Here is a 22,501-nt window from a genome sequence, read left to right as displayed (position 1 = left end):
CACTTAGAGCATTTTGCTTAGAATGTTAGAAAAGCAGGGTGCGGGAACCAATACAAAGGGAGGAATGGGAGCAAGAGCAATTACATGCTTGCAAAGGGACAGCGTTAATGTTATTTAAATCGTAAATTAAGGGGTTTAGCGTCTGAGGGAGATACAGGGATATCAGAAAAGACATAGTGGACAGTCCTTCATTATTTTAGACGACCTCGGGTTTTTTAACATTCACTAACAACGCACAGCACACGGGCGTTTCTGTATTTCACCCCCATCCAAATGCGGCACCCGCGGCCGGGACTGAATTCGTGAGCTTGAGATAAGCAGACGACTGCCGAAGCCACGGATGCACAGTGGAAGGTCCGTTTGCAATAGTTATTATTGCATAACTATTTATATCATTGCAAAACTACCTTTCATGTCGCTTTCGGCATGTTGTAGTTAATAATGGCAGGTCAGACTCTGAGCTCATCAAATTTGGCGTTCCTGACAAGTGAATTCTAATAATCAACTCTATTTATTCTGTACATATACGACATCGTATCTACCCAACAATACCTCCCGTTATCCTTTACGCAGGTGATACAAGCGTATTTATTTGTGAACAAAATTTAGATTCTTTAATTCCGCGTGTAAATTTTCTTTCAGAATTTATATTGATAGGCTTGTTGCGAATGAAATTTCACTAAATGTTGACTAAACGAAGAGCACAGTATCTATTACTATTTACTGGGCTGTTCACATTAGTAATGAAGAGGCAATTTACTTGCCGCCGCTGTAACGGGTTTCAGAAATTAAATTTTTACGCATTTAGTTTCACGGAAACCTCTGATTGTCTTGTCATGTTCTCTTTTAGTAAACGCAATGTTCCACATTACATTGATACACTTAACAGGCTTTATTCAGTGTTGCCTCGTTACTTAAGGCGTCAAAACTATTTCAGTGCCATTCACCCGCGGTTATATTACTGCTTGCTTGTATGGGGCAGCATTACTAAGTCAGATATGGCAAACCTGCATTTTATACAGAAAAAAGTGTGCGCTTTATTTAAAACTTATCAGCACGTGACTCTACATCATTACATTTTAGGTAGAATTGAATCTTGAACATTGAATCATTGTATAAGCTGCAATTGCCAGAGGTTGCTTTTTCAGATTTTATACGTTATCCACAGCTATCAATTAAAAAATATACAACACAGGAGGCACATTTCTCATTTAGAAAAACCACTTCTATTAAATATAAATCTAGGACGAACTATGGAACAGTAAGCAAATTCCTAACGATTTGGACCTCCACACCGATCTCAATGATGCCCTGGAAGCCTGGTCCTCTGGAGTGCTTGCCGAAAGCAGGCAAAGATGTTCTTTTTGATCCGTGTTTAAACCAGTTAATGTTTGTAGTCGATACAGTGTCCGTAAGTTTAATTTGCGCAGGAGCGAAAGAATGCGCTCTTTAAATATGCATATGCACTCTCGTACCGAATGGCTACAAGATAGCCTCACATGTGCTGCCAATGCTATCGAGGCAAGCGTAAATGTTAGAATCAGGCTATTTAGTGCTTCGCTGAAAATACTGAACGAATAATGTTGAAACGTTTGTTTTAAAACCCGTGTCTCGCTCAATACTGAACCTTGTTTATCCAGGCGCCCATAAAATTCTCCCGATATTGGCCAAAGCTCACTATAGACGTTTATTTAAAATCGGCTGCCGACGCACGTCTTTCTTCTAGGCGACTTTATGCTCAGTCGCCACGCTTACCCCTTCGTTCTTGTTTTGTTTTTGCATTTTTGTCTTGCGTTCACTGCTGGTAAGCATAATGAAGGAACTCCTGCTCACGCGCTTCTTCACTGGCAGCCAGCTTCTTCTACCCGCGTCTCTCTCCCCCTGGTCTGGTGTCGACGCGGTCTTGGGCTAAAGAGAGCTTATGGAAATAGATGTTCGCCTAGGGCAAAGTACGCAGGAAATGCAGGCGGCTGAAAATGCTATTAGTCATGCTCAGGTACTCCAAAGAGCAGCGTCATCATCATGTATGTAGGAAAACAGGAAAGATTTATTCCATGCGCGCTCACTTGAACCGCCGGTTTTACTTGTCTTCCAGCCTGTGGTGACAGCATGGTGACTAAGTAGACTGCAAGCGCTTATTGGCTACCGCTGCTGAATCAATCGGTTTCTTCACACCTTGCTGACGAGAGTGAATGTTTTTATGCATGGTGGCTATGTAATGCGAAAGATTGAATAAAAAGAAGCCCCATGATTGGTAGAGCACGGGCGCCATGAAGCAAAGTAAGCCATTTTGCTCCCCCTAGAGGGTCTTCAAGACGGACTAGCAATCTACCCGGACCTCGAAGCTTAGTTCGCTGTGACATACCTCGCTCTCAATATTTCTGTTGTCGACACCTAAAAAGCCCCTCATTTTAAGTCTTCTTGAGCACTCTTCCTTTACAAACCGTCGTATTGCGCGCAGTACATCATATTTCCAGAGGAGGTTTCGGTAACATTCGCTGACACCACTAAACAAGAATATCAGCACTCTAGATAAACGGGAAAAAGCATCCATATCTATTTTGAAGGCATTAGAATTCTAGGGTTACGGAAAGGGTACACGAGAGTAGACCTTCTTCACACTATCCATATCAGCCAGGTAATAGAGAAATGCGCCGAATGTAACCAACCCCTGAATATAGCCTTCATAGATTACGGGAAGACGTTTAATTCAGTCCAAGCCTCAGTACTCGTGCAGGAATTGCGCAACGAGGTGTAGAAGAGCCACATGTAAAAATACCGAAACATATCTATAGCCTCTACAAAGTCACCATAGTCCTCCATAAACCGAGGAATAGAATCCTTATAAGCGCTGCCGCGGTGGCTCAGTGGTTATGGTGCTCGGCTGCTTACCCGAAAGACGCGGGTTCGATCCTGGCCGTGGCGGTCGCTTTTCTATGGAGGCGAAATTCTAGAGGCCCGCGTACTGTGCGATGTAAGTGCACGTTAAAAAACCCCAGATGGTCGAAATTTCTGGAGCCCTTTACTACTGTCTCCCTCATAGCCTGAGTCACTTTGGGACGTTAAACCCCCATAAACCAACCAAACCAACCAGAATCCTTATAAGGAAGGAATGAAGAAAGGGTGCTAGGCAGAGAGACACAATCTCTTCAGTGCTATTCACCACTTGTTTCCAGAAAGCATTGAGAGACCTCGATTGGGAATACTTGGGGATAAGACTTCATATAGAATAGCTTAATAATGCGATTCGTTGATGACGTTTCCCTGCTGTGTAACTCAGGGGACAAACTGCGAACCAAGGTCATTCACCTGCACCGCCAAAGCAGACCGGTGGGGCTGAAAATTTATACGCACAAAAACCAAACCAATCTGCCACCGCGATGGCTCAGTCACGGCGGTAGAACTTCGGTGGAGGGGAAATTCTAGAGACCTGTGTGCTGTGCGATGTCAGTGCACGTTAAAGAACCACAGATGGTCGAAATTTCCAAAGCCCTCCATTACGGCGACTCTCTCAGCCCGAGTCGCTTTGGCTCCATAAACTGAGCCAAGCCAACGCACTCTAAAGACGCTTCGTAAGGGAATACCAGTTTACAATAGGTACCTATGCGCTTGAAGCGGTAAAGGATAGCTTGCATTGCGTCTAGTTGCCTCTATGTTTTACTTTGTCCCTTCCTACACTTTGTGTCGTAACTGCGCAGTGCCCGCAAATGCTGCCGTTGGTAAATTCATCTACTTGTGGCAGGTACTGACCGCTGATCGTGGCCAGGAGAGCGACGTAACTACAAGAATGAAAATGAAATATTGATGTCTCCGTTTACTTTAGTAGAGAAGAGTACTGGGGTGGTTTCCGAGGGTCACAGTGTAATTTTGCCGGCAGCGCTGCACGTTCATGCAGGAGGAGGAGGAGGGTGTAGAAGAGGAAAGGCAGGGAGATTAACCGAAAGAATAATCGGTTTGCTACCCTACACGGGGGGAAGGGGGTGAGGGGATAAATCAAAGAAAGAGAAAGGAGAGTAACAGAAAATTGAAGGCACTCCAAAACATCACTGTTCGTTGAAGTCACAGGCTATCGTGCAGGCCAGAAGTTCTCAAGAAGCGGAGCAGTGCCTTGGAGGCCTTCTCCGCCGACGACCGCCGCCGCCAGTGGCCAAAAAAACTCTGCCTCTCCCGTAACCGAGAGTAGAGTAAGCATGAAATGTTTACGGGCATAATGCGAAGAGCACGCGGACACGACGAGACGCAGGCCTGACAAGAATGTATATGCAGCGCGTTCGAAACTGTCCGAAGTGCGCAGAGGCGAAAGCGTTTTCAGCACCACTTTGCGTATGTGACACTGGTGATGTTACCACTGGATTACGTCACACATAATTCATGACGAAGTAATGACAAATTACTGATTAGTGTGTAATGACTGATTAATGACTAAATACTAATAAACTGCTAATTAATGACGCTTAAGCTTTGCCTTTAGGAGTGGAACGCGACAGCGTGTTGTAGCGCTGCCAGGCAGTCCGCGGAGCGCCACCACCCGTTCGGCGTGATGCTTCGTCCTTTGAACGCGACGCTTTTTGAGGTAAGGAAATTGCGCAGTAATTATCTGCCATCTCGGTGGACACCCGAGCCGCACCTTACAGGAAGGTAGGAACGCCACCACCCGTTCGGCGCGATGCCTTGCCCTTTGAACGCAACGTTTTTTGAGGACAGGAAATGGAGCAGTAATTCTCTGTCATCGCGGTGGACACCCGAACCGCACCGTACAGGAAGGGAGGAACGTCACCACCCGTTCGGCGCGATGCGTTGCCCTTTGAACGAAACGCTTTTTGAGGAAAGGAAATGGCGCAGTAATTCTCTGTCATCTCGGTGGACACCCGAACCGCACCATACAGGAAGGGAGGAACGCCACCACCCGTTCGGCGCGAAGCTACCGGCGCTTGTACGCCGGTCGTGTAGGAGGGCTTAGAGAGTCTCGTTAAATTTCGTACGGTGCCCGGATGTTCTCGTTTCAGTGCCCGGATGAGTGGAATTCAGTGCCCGGATGTTGGCTCTCGGTCTTGGCGTGACTATCACCACACTGCCGACAACGGGAGCTAAAATCATTTCATGCTTAAATATTGTGGCATGTATGTGCTTTTTGCACGTGTTATTAGAAATCGGAAATTATAATTCCGTGCATTATCAAACGCACAGCTCGACTGATATCTTGATAAACATTGAGAAGGCACTGGCAGCAGTTTTTTGTGACTCGTTTGGAGACCAACCGACGCTTGCATGCCGGTCGCGTAGGAGGGCTTAGAGAGTCTCGTTAAATCTCGTTAAGTCTCGTACGGTGCCCGGATGTTCTCGTTTCAGAGCCCGGATGACTGGAATTCAGTGCCCGGTTGAGTGGATTTCAGTGCCCGGATGATGGCTCTCGGTCTCGGCGTGACGTCACCACACTGCCGACAACGGGAGCTAAAAGCATTTCATGCTTAAAATCATTTCCGTGAGTGGGCGTGGATCTAGGCGCTCCAGCGCACGGCTGAGAGACTGCCTTTCGGTGGTGTAGGCAGGGCAGTCACAAAGAATGTGGGTTATAGTATCGTCATGCCCGCAGATGGCACATGCAGGGCTATCAGCCATACCGATTAAGAATGATTAATGGTTGGTGAAAGCTACACCAAGCCAGAGGCGAGACAGCAAAGTTTCTTCTCGTCGTGGTAGGCCTGATGGTAGCGGGAGCTTCAGATCTGGGTCCAAGGATTTTAAACGGGAATTGCAAAATTGGCCGGAATTCCAGGCGGCAACAGTGATGTCCCGCGCAAGTGCGCGATGCCTGCTCGCTGCGTCTGATCTCGAAATGGGGATCGACATAAAATCGCCGTCGTCGTGAGCAGTTCTCGCGACCTCATCCGCGCGGTGATTGCCTGCTATGCCGCTGTGCCCCGGTAGCCATTGGTAGATAATGTCATGTCCTTTGTTGATGGCAGATGAGTTAGTAGAATTACATGACACCCATTCTAGAATGATGGCTGTTAAGAGCCGGCACACATTAGTATTTACATAGTAATTACTCAAGGTATTTGTCACCGAGCGCGGAGCCGGCTGTTTTTGTGCTTTAGTGTATAGTGCCAACCAAAGAATCTGCTCAGCCTACACGTTGGTGCAGGTGTGACTTGCAGTAGAGAGGTGAGAGATAAGCCTCGCTCATAGCGGGAGCGTGAATGCAACTACAAGCATTATGGGTACCCGGTGTGTAACTGTCAAAAGTGTGTTTCTCATTATTAACGTTTTAAAATAGTTCGCACTAAGCAAATAGGGAAAGGAGGGAAATATAGTTATATATGCACCATTTGGTTACGAAATCAAGGGTTTTTATATTCGTTTATATTAATTAGTTACGCTTTGTTTCAAATTAAATGTTTCTGAAAATTTATAAAAAGGTTTTCACTGTTTCTTGCTTAGTATCAACCACAGGAAAGCCCGTGTAAGGTAATAAAGTAATCGGCTAGGATGGACGCTTATTCATACGATGTCATTTGGACCAAGCGGGCACTCGGAGTGAACGCCCTTGCAGGGATGAGGGGGCAGGAGTGGAGTGCAATAGAGTAGCTGTTCTCATTTATTCGTCGCGGGAAAAAGGGAAAGAATAGTGGCATTATAGAAACACTTTCCACTGCTGCTTCTCTAATATACAATAGTACTGGATTTCTGTTCACTCTACGCCTGTCATTTCACCTTTGATGTGACGCTGCGTCATCCTCAATCGCAGTTCAAACAGTTTTATCAGCTGCCAAGTTTCACACCCATGTGCGCCTCCTATGTTATTTGTACTTAATTTCCTAAACAGTGCTTTAGGCGTAATTTCATGTAGCGTCAAGATGGCTGTGAGGCTAGGACTGCTGTGGTTTGGATGTGGGCCGCCCATTTAGGGCTGACGTGGGTTCTACAAATCTGGCTGCCTCGACCCAGTATGTGCACCCCACAGTTCCCTTATTGGCGCTTTATTCGAACGATGTCACCGAAGCGCTAGCTTAGTGGTTGAGAATCCGCCTCGCACGCGGGAGGTGTGGGGTGCGATCCCCAGTGTCGGCGGGGAGCGACGGCTGATACAATAGGTACAAGCTTCCCCTGGCCTGGTACTCGGCTTATTCAGGATGAAATGCTTAGGAAATGGGTATTTGACCCCGCCCTGAGCAAACGTAAATACCTCCTGTCATGGCGCTCTTCGACCGGCGATGCTTTTACGCCATAAATATTCATTATCGTCATCATATTCGAATGATGTCCATAGCCCATGACGGGGAACTGCTGTATTGGAAATCTGTTACACATTTCAATGTCACTATAGTTTCGGCTTGCACACGCATTCTGTATAGGGGGCCGCTGAACGCGTTTCAGGGTCCGCCCCAACCCTCATAGCACATGTGGCGCCAACATTAAAGAAGCCTCGTGTGTGTACTGGGATAATGCTGCTGCGTTTTGCAGTCATCTGAAACAAAACCTACGCTATGAACTAGTTTATATCAAGGAGAGAATTTTTGCAACTTTCGCAGTGATGTCTCAAATATTTTGACCTCAGCTTCATTACGTACGTAAGCAATACACCGCAGAATGTGCCCATATGGCTAATTTCAAATTAATCCTTTAAAGAATACAATAATACTAATCACAACGGTATTGTAATAGAGCTAGAGCCACTAAACTAGTAGCACAAGAAGGTGATCGAAAATTATTTTTCCCTCAGAGCTTCCTTCATTTGTTGATAATAGTTCTAAATTAAAGTTTCTTTTGGAGGCGAGAAACAATGATTTGAGCTCGTCCTTAAAACCAAGGCGTGAAGCGCTCGACGCAACACAACCGGATAACACAGCGGAAATTTGCAATAAAATCTTCGCACTCCCCCAATGCTCCCCTTTCCGGTTTGTTACTGTTCATATAATTCTGCGCTCAGCCTTGCTTCAAATAAGGTGGTAAGTCAGAGCCGAAGCCACTTAGCCGACATGCGGGCACAGCCTTTCCCGTCGAAACACGAACTACAACGAGGAGAAGCCGGTTTAGTGAAAAAAAAATGTAAACAGCATAAAATTAGTAAGAGATTATGGGGGCTGAATAACTAAACGGAAGTATAAAATGCGCTCAAAAGTGAGAGATTCAGAGAGAGACAGAGGTACGCATAGCGAAATTTTTCCTCTTCCGTTTTTATTACTCACGTTCATTCCAGTGAGCCGGTCCCGTGCCCGTTTACCGCTTTCTTTACTGCAACCGTAGGTACCTTCCGAGTCTGTCGCAATATATGAAAGAGACGCGCCCGCTTTAAAAGCGTGCTCACCAGCGCGCTCTACGTATTGAAACATTCCGAACACGCTGTGTTTGCTGAGCGTAGGTGCAGCAGCGGCAACTAGTTTCAGGTTAGCTGAAAGGATAACTAAGGGCTTGTGGCGGAGTGCCGAAGTCGACATGATAATGCGTCTCGCCCACGCATCGGTATGGAGCCAAGGGAAAGTAAAAGGAGGTGAAGGAAAGTCACGGGAAAATCTCGCTTGCATTGATATTCACATGGTTATATTTTGCTTTTCTGTCGGTGTTGTTTAACTTTGAGCATGCATTTTCAAATAAGCATAAATTCGCTTAGGTTGATTTAAAACCGCCGCTTTGGAGTGGCCGCAGTTTGGGCCCTCACCTAATAACTACAGATGTTGTTGCATATCTGGCCAGTGGATTATGAAAGCTTCTTTTAGCTTTTTTCTTACTAGATTCTTCAGAAAAGAGTATGCCCAACTTTATAGACTCACCTACACGTTATCGAATGCCGCAGATATTTTTCGGTACGCTAGAAAAAGGGCCGCATGGTCAAGAATTGCTTGGTTTTTGATTTATGGTTTGTCGGGGTTTCACGTCCCAAAGCGACTCTGGCTATGAGGGACGCCGTAGCGAATGGCTCCGGAACCTTCGACCAACTGAGATTCATTAACGTGCACTGACATCGTACATTAGATGGGCTTCCATAATTTCACCTCCATCGAAATTCGACCGCCGCTTCTGGTATCGGACCCGTGTCTTTCGGGTCAAATTCCGAACGCCATAACAGCTGAGCCACCGCGATGGTTGGAGTGCTTGGGTTTGGTGGATGACTATGGCCTTCTTTCAGGCAATGGGCTTCAAGATATAACTTAGTTTCCATTCGCGCACCCTTCAACGTTACAACAACGCTTCTATACACATAGGCCGAAATGTTGTTCATCACGAGATACATCTACACAACTTCACTAAGAGACCAATGACACGCACCAATAGAGTGTTGGTGACATTGCGTCATCCAGCTCTTCACGAACTGTAATAATCTAGTTGCGTGACGGAGTAAAAACAAGTTTTTCGATGCATCAAGAAGTCAGGATGTCTGCGCTTTCTAAACATAACTCTGTTCTCTCTTCCATCTTCTGTCCCCACATTTAGCCTAGATCTTTCTTCCCGAGTTCTGAACCGTCTGGCCCAGTTGATTTCCTTACTGCAATAGCTAATGTATTCCACAAATTTTATGAAAGTTAACGTGGCTCTTGTAGCCCTTTTGAATTAAGTGAAAGGGCTGGTATATCTTCTAATGTACATAAATTTATTTAGCCTTAGGCAGGTGATTTTTCGACCTGGCAAACAAGTAAATGAATTTCAGAAGTCTATGAGTCAACTTTTTTTTCCATTGAAATTTAAAACTACCTACGGGCGCATGGATATTATGCTACAAGTATCTTCTTTTGGAGGGGAACATTCTTCAAGATCTTGCAATGCAAAAACGACACACATAATTAAATTTTCTGTCCTTGGTCGCAGCGAAAGGGAGGGCGAATCTTCTTGAAGCCATCCTCACCAGAAATTATAAAATTCCTTTCTAAAAGTAATTAGGCTGCATTACTAATTATTTCCTAAAAACGCGATAATTTTTCACGCTGTACTGCAAATTGCTCATTACAAGAATGTTGAACTTGCACAATTAAGAGTACCATGATTAAAATTTTTTACTCGCCGTGGTCATTCACACCCCGCACCTCCACCAAGTGTAGTAAGGCCACTCGCGCAATTAGTGTGCGCGGCCAGGCTTTGTTCGAGCGGTGCTGCTCAGCAGGCCAGCGTTCGCAACCGCGCACCCGAGCTTCGTCAGCTTCGTCTTCCTTCTTCTTTCTCTCTCTCGTGGGCGCTAGCCGCTGGGGCATCAAACCTCAACTCTCTTTTTTACAATCGCGATATTGAACGTGATAGTAAAGCGCACGATATTAAACTGTAACCTTCCAACATGAAGGGATCACCAAAAAGGATAATTTTGGGTTCTTTGCAGTACGATTCTGCATATTGTATTGAAGACTTCATAGTCAGCACTGAATATGCTATTTTATTTTGTTTCATTGAACAATCAATGCAACAGACACGCTACACGACAATAACGTTGGAACTGAGGAGCGCTTATGGACTGTAGTTTTTGGTAGCAAGTTGGTGAAGTTTAGTCGTTTTGTTTGTAATCTTCCCCTAAACGACAGTCTTTGTAGAACCGAATAAAGGTAGAACTTCCGTCTTGCCCCTCTACACCTCTTCCATCCGTATTTAGTACCGTTTCTTTGAACACGAATATGCAAAATTTTATTTGTGCTTCGTTAAATATACCATCTTTTCCAGAATGCCATTCTCTAATAATGTGCGCTTAAATATTTTCATTTTATTTTTTGTGGACACTACGCAGCAGCGGGCTATATTCCTGTTTTCAGAGGTGCAGTACCTGACATAAGACACCCAGTCCAACGCCATTCTTGCTATCACGAAAAATTTTGCAGTACCTTTTGCGCAGTTCTTTTGCTCCCTACATTTAACTAAATAGTAATGAGTGGGCTTTCCGGCTCCCGTGTACAAGAGTTACTGCAAAGAAGACAGCGGAGCCGATTGGTCAGCCTTTTGTCCAATTAGAGAACACGCTCGACATTTTCTTCTCCGATAGATCAGATCTTTCTTACCATAACAGGTTCCGAGCTTTAAATGTTACATTACCTCTTATAATAAATTCCGCTCAATAACTGTTATTACTCGGCGACGATAGTTGACTTTTTTGTTTTGTGGTAGTAAAACGCTGAAGGCAGTTAACACGCGCACACATTGTTCATGCTCGTTTGTCAATAATAAAATAAAGTTTAGTAGCCAACTACTTTTATCAGCGCGCCAGTTCACTACGCGTCTTCGGTGTTTTTAATAACAGAGGAGTATTTTGCCATTTACTCGACCGAATTCTTTCCCCATCACGCGCGCTTTGCACCTTCAGCACACCTTTTTAGGCAATAATGCGTGGTTTTCTTGGTGCAAAACAAAATCACGAAATTGAAAACACGTTTTTTTCTTCCAGATCCAATGATTTTTTTCCTTTAGAACAGCTGCCTTTGCAAGTTTAAACATCGCCCAATTACGTAATACACATTTTGCTGACGAAGCTCGTAGAAGTAGATAAGCACGTGCCCCAAGTACCCGACATCCTGAACGATACGGCTCCGAAGGCCATGCTAAGAATGTTTGTGAAATGTTGTGTCTCGTGTGGATAGATACAGAGTTCCAGAAGGCAGAGTGAGGATCGCAACCACGGGAAGCTCCTCCGTACAAAAACGGGGTCCGTACAGTGGCCCCGTGAGGATGAAACAGAGCGAAGAAAATGTTGAAATGCTCTATCAACCTTGCACTGCGTTACTCCAGTTAGGATTCGCTATTTCTCAGCCTCTTATGTACAATGAGGTGAACAGCGCAGTGTGCGGCACACACAGCAAAGGACGCGTCATCTGTGTTTTTGTAATTAATCTCTCGGAAATTAACATTCACTTGATAGCGCTGGCTTCGCCTCATTCTAGTCCTACTGTGTGTGTCTCAGATTTCACTGTTCACTTCATCGTGCTTCTCAAACCGCTAGCCAGTCAATACCGCTCAACACTTTAACATGTCCTGTAAATTGAGCCATACAACAAGAAAGCATACAACATGCTAGAATTATTAGTGCAGCTTCGAGTCGTATTGACATCTGTTGTGTTCCTTTCATGTGTTAGTTTTGTAGAGACTACCAGGTAATCGAACACATAGAATAAGTAACATTAGGCCCCTGTTCCGGAAGTAAAAATTACATCACCTTTTCAGAGCTTTTGCAGGCAAACGCGCTGTGTTGTTGCACAAATTATTATGGTCCTTTCTTTATTTCCTTTATAGGAACAAAGAAATAACCTCTTTTAGATGCGCCACTGCGCCACTTACTCTAACACCTTTGCGCCGGCGTTAACAAGTTCGGCCTCTCAAACTCCGCTTCTTTTCTTTCTGACAAAGTGTAAAATGTTCACATATGTGGCTCTGTTTCGTCAGTAACAGAACGTGTAGCTGTTGAGCTCAGGAAATTCAAATAAAATTTCTATGCCCGTTTTCAAAAAGCAGCATTTCCGGACTGAGTACGAACGCTATAAAAGCACCAAATCCGAAATACAAGCATGCGGGAGAAAACTAATGTTTTACTTACGACAACAAAGGTAGGGTTGTTATTGCGCAAAACGACCTGAATACCTTTTGCTGCAACGTAGCTTCCCACGATACCCGCTGTTTTCTAGCTAGTTCGCAGAACAACGCGGATTGAAATAAGGAAGAAAATATGAGGGGTCCTAGACACGAAAACAGTAATAACGGTAAATATTCATGAAAGCTGCACTTTCCGCAGCCAGCTCGCATGCATTCGGTTTTACGGCCGGCTGTGGGGATGTTTCTAGATTCAGGGCCCTCTACTCTGCAAAGTTTCATTCTTCACACGCAAAGAGCTCAGTAGCAACGCCCCCGCCAAAGAGGGCGATCTGTATTTGGTGCTAAAATATCAACGCTGCACTGAAATATAAAAAATGCGGTCGTTCTTACATGCGATCGTGGCTTCAAGTGGATGGAAACACCGGTGTGTCGAAAAATTGTTCGAGATGTATTCTAATTTTCTTTTTGTCGCGATCTTGAGCACTCAGCTGTGCGGTTCGAAGCAACGTACACTGAAAATAAATATGAACAAACTGGCTCAAAATGCAGAAAAATAAAAAATAAATTACATTCAACAAGACTTGCCCCGAAAGTGCTCTGGGGAGTTAAAAAAGCAATGCAATTTCGCTACAAAATTTTCTATTCTAAAGAGAAAACTCTGGCTACAGTTGTTAATATGCATTGCAGCCATACAATTCTACAGCCATAGAAATGGGGGTTTTATCTCTTCTTCATTTCAAGCATTTGTTCAGCTCGGTTCTAATTTTATCACAGATTCGTCCTCAGCGCTTGCATGGAAATTTCGATGGACCTTAAATTCTGACGTTCAGTTCCGTTAACGCGTTGAAGTTAGGAATTGCACACCCATATCTATCAGAGACAAACAGACTGCTAACATGTGTTTTTTTTTTATTTACTAAACGACAGAAAGTGTGTTTGGTATATTGTGGCCTCTAATGCCTATTGATACGAAACCACAATTATTGCTAATGTACTGCCTTGCTTTTATGAGAGTATGAAAATTCATACGGCACAGAGACCCAGAGCAGTGGTTAATATTTGCACCTTTTAAGCATTCTAAGGCTGTGGTTAGATTTTTGACCTCTTAAAGAAAAGAGAGTCAGTTTCTTGTGTTCAAGCATGATATAATACTGCATTATTTAGAGTGACTAATGAGCTCCAGTGCATACTCACTTGAGATGAAATGTTATTCCATTGCTTGCGTATAAAGACTTTAGAAATGCAACATAGCTGAGCCAACATTAACACGCGATTGTTTTAATAGTTGATTTGAACAACCAGTTTTTTTTTCCAGCACAGCTGCCGAAAAGTACTGAAAGCACACTAAAACAGTTACACCACGAGCGACAGCTTTTCTCGAATTAAAATCACAATATTTGATCCCGCATCTAGCTGCACGTACTGTGCAGCCTGTTGAAAAAGTCAAGATCACAAAAGGTTTCTTTCTCTGCTGTGTAGTGGAGCTCTCGAACATCTGTGATGTTCAAAGCTTCTTAAGTGCATGAACAAGGGTTTCTGCAACATTCAACCGATTTCGAATTTTGACGATGCATAACGAGCCACACAGCGTGATCGAGAAGAATGTATATGTTAGGATATTTTAGCGCTAAAGCACTACTTCACGAGTTCAAACCAGCTCACCGGGTTTGTGTGAAGCTTGACCTTCAGGGTGACTTTAACCAGACTGTAAATAAATCAATAAATAAGCAATTACTGCCGCGATGAGATTCGAACCCGCGTTGGCCTGAACAGACAAGGTTCAATGGCCACTGCACGAGAGCCTTACACTATCGCCGCAGCCGATCACACCTCGTATGAAACTACAACACATTCTCACGCTGTGCGTTGCATCGTCGTCGTATTCGCAAACTAATACTACGTGAATGAAGAATATGACCATGCGCCGAAGCCAACGACGGCAAAGTCCTTGTGGCGGCCGGCTGACGCTCGTGCTGAAGAACTGCTCCTTGTGACCCAGCCTCTCGCCCCGCCACTTCATCAATTACTTCTGCAAGAGTCCGTCATCGCCGGCGCTTCGCATGTCTCAGTAAGCCACCCTTCACTACAATCGAACTAATATCGTCGCCAGAGGGGCCGATCAAGCAAAAGCACGAGTCAACCACGCTAAAGACGTGCTTTCGCAAGTGTTCTGGGTTGAACTAAATTAAAACCCTACCACATTTTTTTTGACAAAGGCTGCACACTCGTGTTTTTTTCTTTTTTTCTGCACTCTTGTATGGTTTTGGCTTCCAAGGTGACGTTACCGTTTCAGATTTCCTGAGACTGAGTACGGGAAGCTAGATGACTCTTTCAGGGAACAGGACGTCTTTTAAATCTCTACAATCAAGATGCCAGTTAGGTATATTCAGTGAGGCTTTCGAGATCTGTTTTAGCACCGTTTCAAAACGACGGTTTAACGTCTTAGCCTTTAAAGTGTGTTCCTGTGTTTCTAGGTCTGTTGCGTGATTCCAAACGGGCTAAATTAAAATGCTCTGAGTCTATCTTTTCGACGTAGACTACTCCTCCCCCCTCTTTCCTTCTTGGGGGCTTGAGCATGGCAAACTCTAAATTGCGCTCTGCTTCATTTCTTTCTCTTTACTCTAATTAAACGTGCTTGTCTATATAGACTTGTTTAAATAGCCAATGATACATACTACGCACCAAATAATTAGATTTTTCCATCAGTGCCAGCGCTGTTTAGTTCCTCGTGGCAATGGTAGCCTACCTTTCACGGCTAGCGTGCTTTGCAACGAAAGCTACATTGGCACGAACTTCCGATTTCTCTGTGACGGTGCTCCGCAGAGGCACAGAGACGGACCTTGAGCCGTTGCCTAGCAACCGCTGCAGTTTGCGGACGCCGCGCGGCGCCACATCGCACGCCTCGCCACGGAGCCGCCGCCGCAATTTGGTATCAAGTCACACCGCTTGCCTCGTGGTTGCGCTCGCCTCCACTCGCTTCGCGAGCTGTGTCGGATGCCTGCTTTCGCTACGTATATCCTGGAATAGCGGAGCTAAGCCACCACCAATTTCTTTCTGCGTACCACAAGGAAATGTACTTACATGTCAGGAATGCTCGCTACGGCTTCAGACGAATAAAATGGCAATTCTTCCGGCAATATATGGGGCTGCTCACTGGCGGAAAGTGCTGTCTACTTCTCCGATATTTCCCGGCAACAAAACACAGCGATTCGACGCCTTTTTTCCTCCACCAAAGATTGGCGAAGTCACTTCTGCTGCCCATTTCTTGACTCACTGACATTTTGGCTCCTTCTGCGGTTAATATCGACGTGGAGGTAATGAGGTGCACGCACGAGTTTTCATACGCTATTGTACGGGATCTTCATTCCTGTACCGAGGCATTAATTAATGTTTTATGACATAAGCTCGTGCCTCACCTCTGTAATAGAGCAGAGCTCTCACTACACACACAAACGCCTGCATGTGTGTATAACTGCCACTGTCGCCATGTCAAACACTTGTTTCGTGAAGGAATTTTAGAGGCCACGCGGGCTTCTTGAAATTCTCGTCCTCATTTTCCGCCCTGCATGAACGGGTTGTTGGTTTAGTCTGTTAATACTACTAGGCACATTTTGCCATTACGGTACGTACGCCCCTGAAGTAAAACGAAAAACTAATAGCTATTAGGTATAGAATGTTAAAAACTGTTCACTCATATATTTTGCGGCCCTTCCTACAATTTTCCAATCCAAATTTTTGCCAAAATTCATCGCTTACGAAGCTGGTTAATTAACCTTCACTAATTTTGCAATTCAGGATTACTCAAAAATATTGTGACTAGCAGCATGCAATACAAAATATTGTGACTAGCGACATGCACTAGTCACCCACATCCATTTAGTAGCGTCATCTTAAGTGCCTCGGCATAGTTTTAAACCCTCACAAAATTTAGATTTCACACCCTGTATATTGGTTAATCCACCAACGTGCGTAAATATGGTCATTTTGAGGAACTTTGGAAAAATTTGTACATAAATTTCACCAACGAATGATCAATGATCACAATTTTTTTTTCTACAAACGGAGGTATGTTGGTGTGGCTCCCTTTATTGTTTTTGCGGTCCCCTAATTATTCGCAGTTTGGTATACGGGAACAATTTTTTCCAGTCCCGTGTAATCCGATTTGATGTGGTTTACGTAATTCCTCTGGATAATAAACGCATTCAGCCGCAGATCCAACAAATCTTTGAAATTATGTGTCAAGAAACTCAGCTTACACAGCAGATATGAACTTGTGCTGTTCGTTTCAAAATTTATCACTCAGTATGGTTAATATTGTTCGTGCAGATGTATGTACACATATATTTAGCGAATAACACTTGTACATTGAAGTGAAGGCTGTCCAGGAGACACTCAGATATACTCACTACTCAGTATTTTGGTATAATTAAGATGTATTGTAGTTCTCGGTGTTCTACACCATGATGGCTCACTGCTGATTATAAAACTTTGCTTTCTGTCCTGTTCTTAAACTGAACTGCAGACTCAGGTTCTATAATGCAGATTTCAGGATCTAAATTGAGACAAGAGCCCTAACGCCGCCTTAGAGTTTCAAGCTCTCTTGGTTTATTTTTTTTAAGTCAAAAGAAGCCACTTTGGTCCGGAGTATTGGTTATAGCTCTCTCACTGTAAGGTGGACGAGACCATGCCAAAGCGAACGCGACCAAAAAGTTGCCGGCGAAAAAACATTTTTCGATAACACTCTACCGGAGTCAACCACAAATGTGATCGAAGTACCAGAATCAGTGATAAGCGCTTTGCGCTAAATGGCAGCACAGTATAGGACCATGAAGGAAGACGACAACAAGCAGCGGTTAGTATCCTATCACTGGGGCAAATTTATATCTGTAGTCAAGAACTGTTCTTCGTCAGTCGATACTTCAAGAATACAAAAAGACAACATAAATATTTCGCCTATAATGAAGAACCTAGTGAAGCAGAGTCAGAAGATCAAGGTCCAAACAGACTGGCTGGATCAAAGCGCAGTGCAAATAATAATCGAGGGTGGGAAACACTGAAAACACCGGTGACTGCACCTCTTCTTTCAAGATGCTCTGTATGATAGGCAAAATTTAAATTAAGTGGGCCCACCGCAAAACCACACGCCATAAATAGAACTCTCCTTCTGCCCTAGAGGGCTAGTCTCCGCAAAAACTAACCTACCTACTCGCAAATGGGTGGTGACGCGGACGTGCAGGGTAAATGTACGACACGTGTTTGACACAGTCACTGCCGTTTCCTTTTTCACTCTCGTTCACTACCGGAAGATGTGAGCTGTACGCTCCCCTTGTACCATTAACTCATAATTAGCACTTCCTCGCTGCTACATTTCGCGTTGTTTTTTTTTCTTTATGCAACCACTGCTCCAGTCTCTTCTGCTCAAGAACTGACTAAATAGATTGAGAAAAAAAAAATCAAAAGCGGCTCCAGCTCCAGATACGATCTAGATTTTACTTGCACTGCCTCATTATCTCTTTCCTTTCAGCAAGAAGCTATCCGCACAGTAATTAGGCCAAGCTTTCTTTTGTGAACAAAAACCTAACCAGAAACTAACTCATCCTGTGTGCTAACATAGCAGCACGTGCGAACGGCAAAAAGCGGTCGAAGGGCGAAAAATGTACGTGTGTACTTCATTTTCTTTTGGCGTAGGCAAGAAACTTCCTACTACGGAGTCCTGACCCTGCAGTAAACCCACCTGTTTAACGAACAACCGTGATCGTGGTTCTTGCTTTTCTTGCTACAGAGAAGAGTGATTAGTGCAAAGGTCATAAAGGGTGGCCTAGAAAAACGTCTGCGTCCCTATGAGAATTCGTCTAGCTGCCGGCCCAGGGCATGGACTGATAGAAGGGCAGTGCTTAGCAAAGCACGGCGGCTGTCTTTATCAGTTGCCGTTGTCGCCTGCGTTTGAGCATCTTAAACGGAACGCAGGACCGATCTCTGCGAGTCTGACCATCGTATTTTGCGCGCAGAGTTCTGTATAAGTCTTAAATGGCAAGTTAAGACGTCAGCTGCTTGTTTTAAAGATACAGAGAGAAGAAAGTAGAGAAGAGGTCAACCTCGCTATGCGTGGTTAGTTACCCTACCGTTGGGGAGTGAAACGAAAGAAGCGAAAGGAAAGAAGAAGGAAGGGCAAGCTGAGTTCAATTCTTCGTGCGAATGTAATGAATGAAATATATCACTTCGGTTGAGTGAAAGAAAGAAAAGCGCTGACAGTACATCAAAAGCAAGCAACCAACAGACGGCCAGTGGGCACGTTCTTCTTTCAGTTTAGTAACACATACAAACTACACCGCAGAAGCTCCAGTACATGGTATATAATATATTCAGCACAGACCTCGCCTACGCCTCCCATGATTTTTATCTAAGACAATCTTGACAAGTGCGCGATAGAAAAGAAATCAGCTTCTTAAAGAAAGCACTCTGGCGGATTAATGATACGCGTAAGCATATCGAAGCCTCAATAAAAAAGGCAGTTGTGCAGTGGGAACCCGAGTGGGCGCTTAGAGACACCTCATAGCAAGTCACTAGCTTATTGGTAAATGCCAATAACTTGCACTTTCTGTCCCAAACACTGAGCCGTTGCGCCCAGCCACAGCAAGACATCAAGGTTGCTGTTGCGAAATCAGTAAAAATTCTAAAGCCATTCTTCAGTTTTTTTTTTATTCATATTGCAGCGAAGAAGCACGAACACAAGTAGAAGGAACACGCAAAAAACACGGACGAGCAGCGTTCGTCCGTGTTTTTTGCGTGTTCCTTCTACTTGTGTTCGTGCTTCTTCGCTGCAATATGAATCAAGAATGTTACCAACTTGCCCAAAAACGTGTTTTACTCAAGTACCATTCTTCAGGGCTGTCCAGGTGCGATACAGTTGCTGCACATAATTGACCACCTACCGCAGAGGGCACCGTTGTTTTTTACTTTACTTCCTCCATCTTTTTTATTGTCTTCTTATGGTTTACTTTTTTTATAAGATACGATGTCGCAGCAGAGGCTCAGTGGCAATGACATTTGACTTCCTTGCTTAAGGTGCTGGGATTGAATGTTTGCAGCAGAGGGCGCGTTTCGACTGTGGAAAAGTGCTAAAGTACCAATGCTCTGTGCAGTGTGAGCGATTGTGAAAGAATCTTAGATAGCAGAAGAGAGCGCACCACCACTGCGTCTCTGAGAGATCACGCGCAGCTGGTGGACTTCAAAATGCACGCTCACGTCACGCCGCATACAACACAAATCATCATATAATTGTGAATGTTCTGAGAGAGAGAGAGACTCTTTAATGAAGTACAGAGAATTTAGCCGGCGTTTCAATATCGCTGGCATGCTACTCTGCGCAGGGAGGGGAATTTGGGAGATAAAGACCGAAGGAGAGCAGCGTGGAAGAGGCTGTCTATAGAGAGTCTATAGACAATGGTCTATTGAAGATTTAGTAGGCGAGGTATAGAGACTGTCTGTGCACAATGGCCTATAAAAAGTAAAGGTTATAAATCTCTACAATGTCTAATGACAGTCTACAGGTGTGTATACAGAGCAGTAGGCGTTTGTTGATAGACAAAAAGATATTATGAAAGGTTGTGTCTACTGAGCAGCAGATATTTTCTAGTCAGAAGCATACATAAAGTGTATAGCAATAAATCTATAAACTCTCTACAGAAATATGTTTACTAAGCGCGCATTGCCAAAAATTTGTAGATTGTCTTTAGACTAGAATTTGTCTATGGAAAGTCTATAGAACTTGAATAAATAAATAGCAGCGCAAAGAGACAAGGACAAGAGACAACAAGGACGGCGCTGAACTTCCAACTTTTATTTCTAACGAATCGTGCGAACATGATACCTTACATTCACAAGCTGTCACACAATCTGAAAAAGGTAGCGCAGCGCTACGACGTGCAAGTCGTCTTCTCTGCTCCTCACAAGCTGTCAAAGCTGTGCAAGATGACAGATCCCGGGACAGCGAAGCAAAAGAACTGTGGGAAGAAGCATCGGCGGCCCTTTGTTGAATGCGCAGAAGGCGTGGTATACGAAATTCCTTTAATCTGTGGCAAAACTTATGTCGGCTAAACTGGGAGATGCGTGAATGACAGGTTGAGGGAACATGCCAAAAATGTTGATAATGCCCTTAAAGGAAAAGGTTTTGAAGGACTTCTGGCCGCCCACTGTCTTACGTGTGAAGAATGTTCTCCAGACCTTGCTAGCACCGTCATTAGAAAAAAGGATAATCAACGTGTAACGCGGGAAATCATTGAATCAGAGTTGATTTATAATCGGGGAGAAGCATGTGTTAGCTCCGCTTCTATCACTCTTTCTGATAAAGAGCTGACATATCTGCGCATGCACTGACGATGACGCCGGATTGTTCAGAGTGCATATATGTTCGCACAATTCGTTAGAAATAAAAGTTGGAAGTTCAGCGCCGTCCTTGTTGGCTCTTGTCCTTGTGTCTTTGCGCTCCTATTTATTTATTCAAGTCATGTACCAACACGCCCAACTTTCCGCGTTAATAAAGTCTATAGACTTTATTGACGTAGTCTATAATAATCTACTGTAAGCCTAACGAAATTTGTAAGAGCAGAATTTTTCGTACTGCATGGTAGTGTTGTTGTACAATTTGAATTGTCCAGGAAAAGCGTGGATTTATTTCTAAGAAACTTTTAATCGCTTGATGATGAAGTATTCCCTTGTTAATGAAGCAGCTACAAATGCCGTTGTTTTAATTAATTGCGTTCACTCACGATTTCATGGTGCCTTGTGGTTGCTCCGTATATATTGCTTTGTTCCTGAAAAGGGCCGCACTGCCGAACTGATTTATTCACGACGGCTATTATTGCTGAAAACAATGTCTGCATTACAATACTTGGCGACCACAGGGGCTCCACGCGGCTGCGAGATAAGGAGGTGGAGACAAGTTCTTCCTACTGTTTGTAGTCATGATAGAACGTCCGCAAACAGAGGAATTGTGTTTTAATTCAGCCTTTTCTGGATTGATCACCCACGCTTTAGCCCCCTCTCATTGTCACCCATTTTAAGTACATCCTTCTGCCTGCAATTATTTGCTCTTTGAAAAGTTTTTTTTTTCCATTCTGAGGATTAGCACTATCAAATTAGCACTATCAAAAAACACCCATATTCCACAAACCAGAAATAAAGAAATGTGGCTAGTTCCTACACCTAGAGCATATTACTCACAACAATCTATCTCGTATACGCTGCCAGTGCTATTAAATAACTTAAACAAAGAAATGTTTGACCCTTTCCAGCATTCAAATACCGTTATTAAGAAATTTTTTCTGAACAAGTTTGTGTCATGACGCTGCATGTATTTTTGTGTTGGTACTTTTTGCTTTTTTTTTCAAGGTGTGTTATTTTATTTTGTGCTATAATGTATAGCGCAGAGTTTATTGCCGCTTGTCTGTTGCAATGCCAGCGGGAAAAAAGGGGGCAGGACCTCTGTCAAGCTTTCGAGCTTTTAGTCCTGTCTCCTTCTCTAATATAGAGAAAATAAAAGGCTGATTTATTGATTGATTGAAATTAATGAACTCACAAGGCAACTCCTCTATCCATCTCTCTTCAATATTTAATGAGGGTGGCTTGAAGTTTTCTATGGGTCCACACTGAAAAGCCAGCTATTAAAGAAAGCGAAATTGCCTGACTACTCAAAATGAAGTCATAGAAGCCACCAAAGAAGAGAAAAACAATTTAAAAAAGTACTCTGAATACCGCTTTCCATCCCAGCGTACAAAAATGCGTGAGTGCGTGGAAGAATGTTTTAAGACTAATCCAAAAATGTACGTGTTCTGACCCAGCCACATGCTCGTATGAGATTAGGAAATAAATTTGTTTTGGTAGTTCTGCGAAATGATAACCTGATCAGCAGCGTGCATTCTTGGACACTCCCGGTATGGCGTTTAGAACACCCTACAGTCTGCGAGAGGTGTGTAGTTTAATTGCGCTCAGTCATGTGAAGTAATCT

This window comes from Amblyomma mixtum, chromosome 6 (assembly GCF_055824585.1).
Source record: "Amblyomma mixtum isolate Tamu chromosome 6, ASM5582458v1, whole genome shotgun sequence".
Taxonomy (NCBI): Eukaryota; Metazoa; Arthropoda; class Arachnida; order Ixodida; family Ixodidae; genus Amblyomma; species Amblyomma mixtum.
This window is presented reverse-complemented; position numbering follows the sequence as displayed.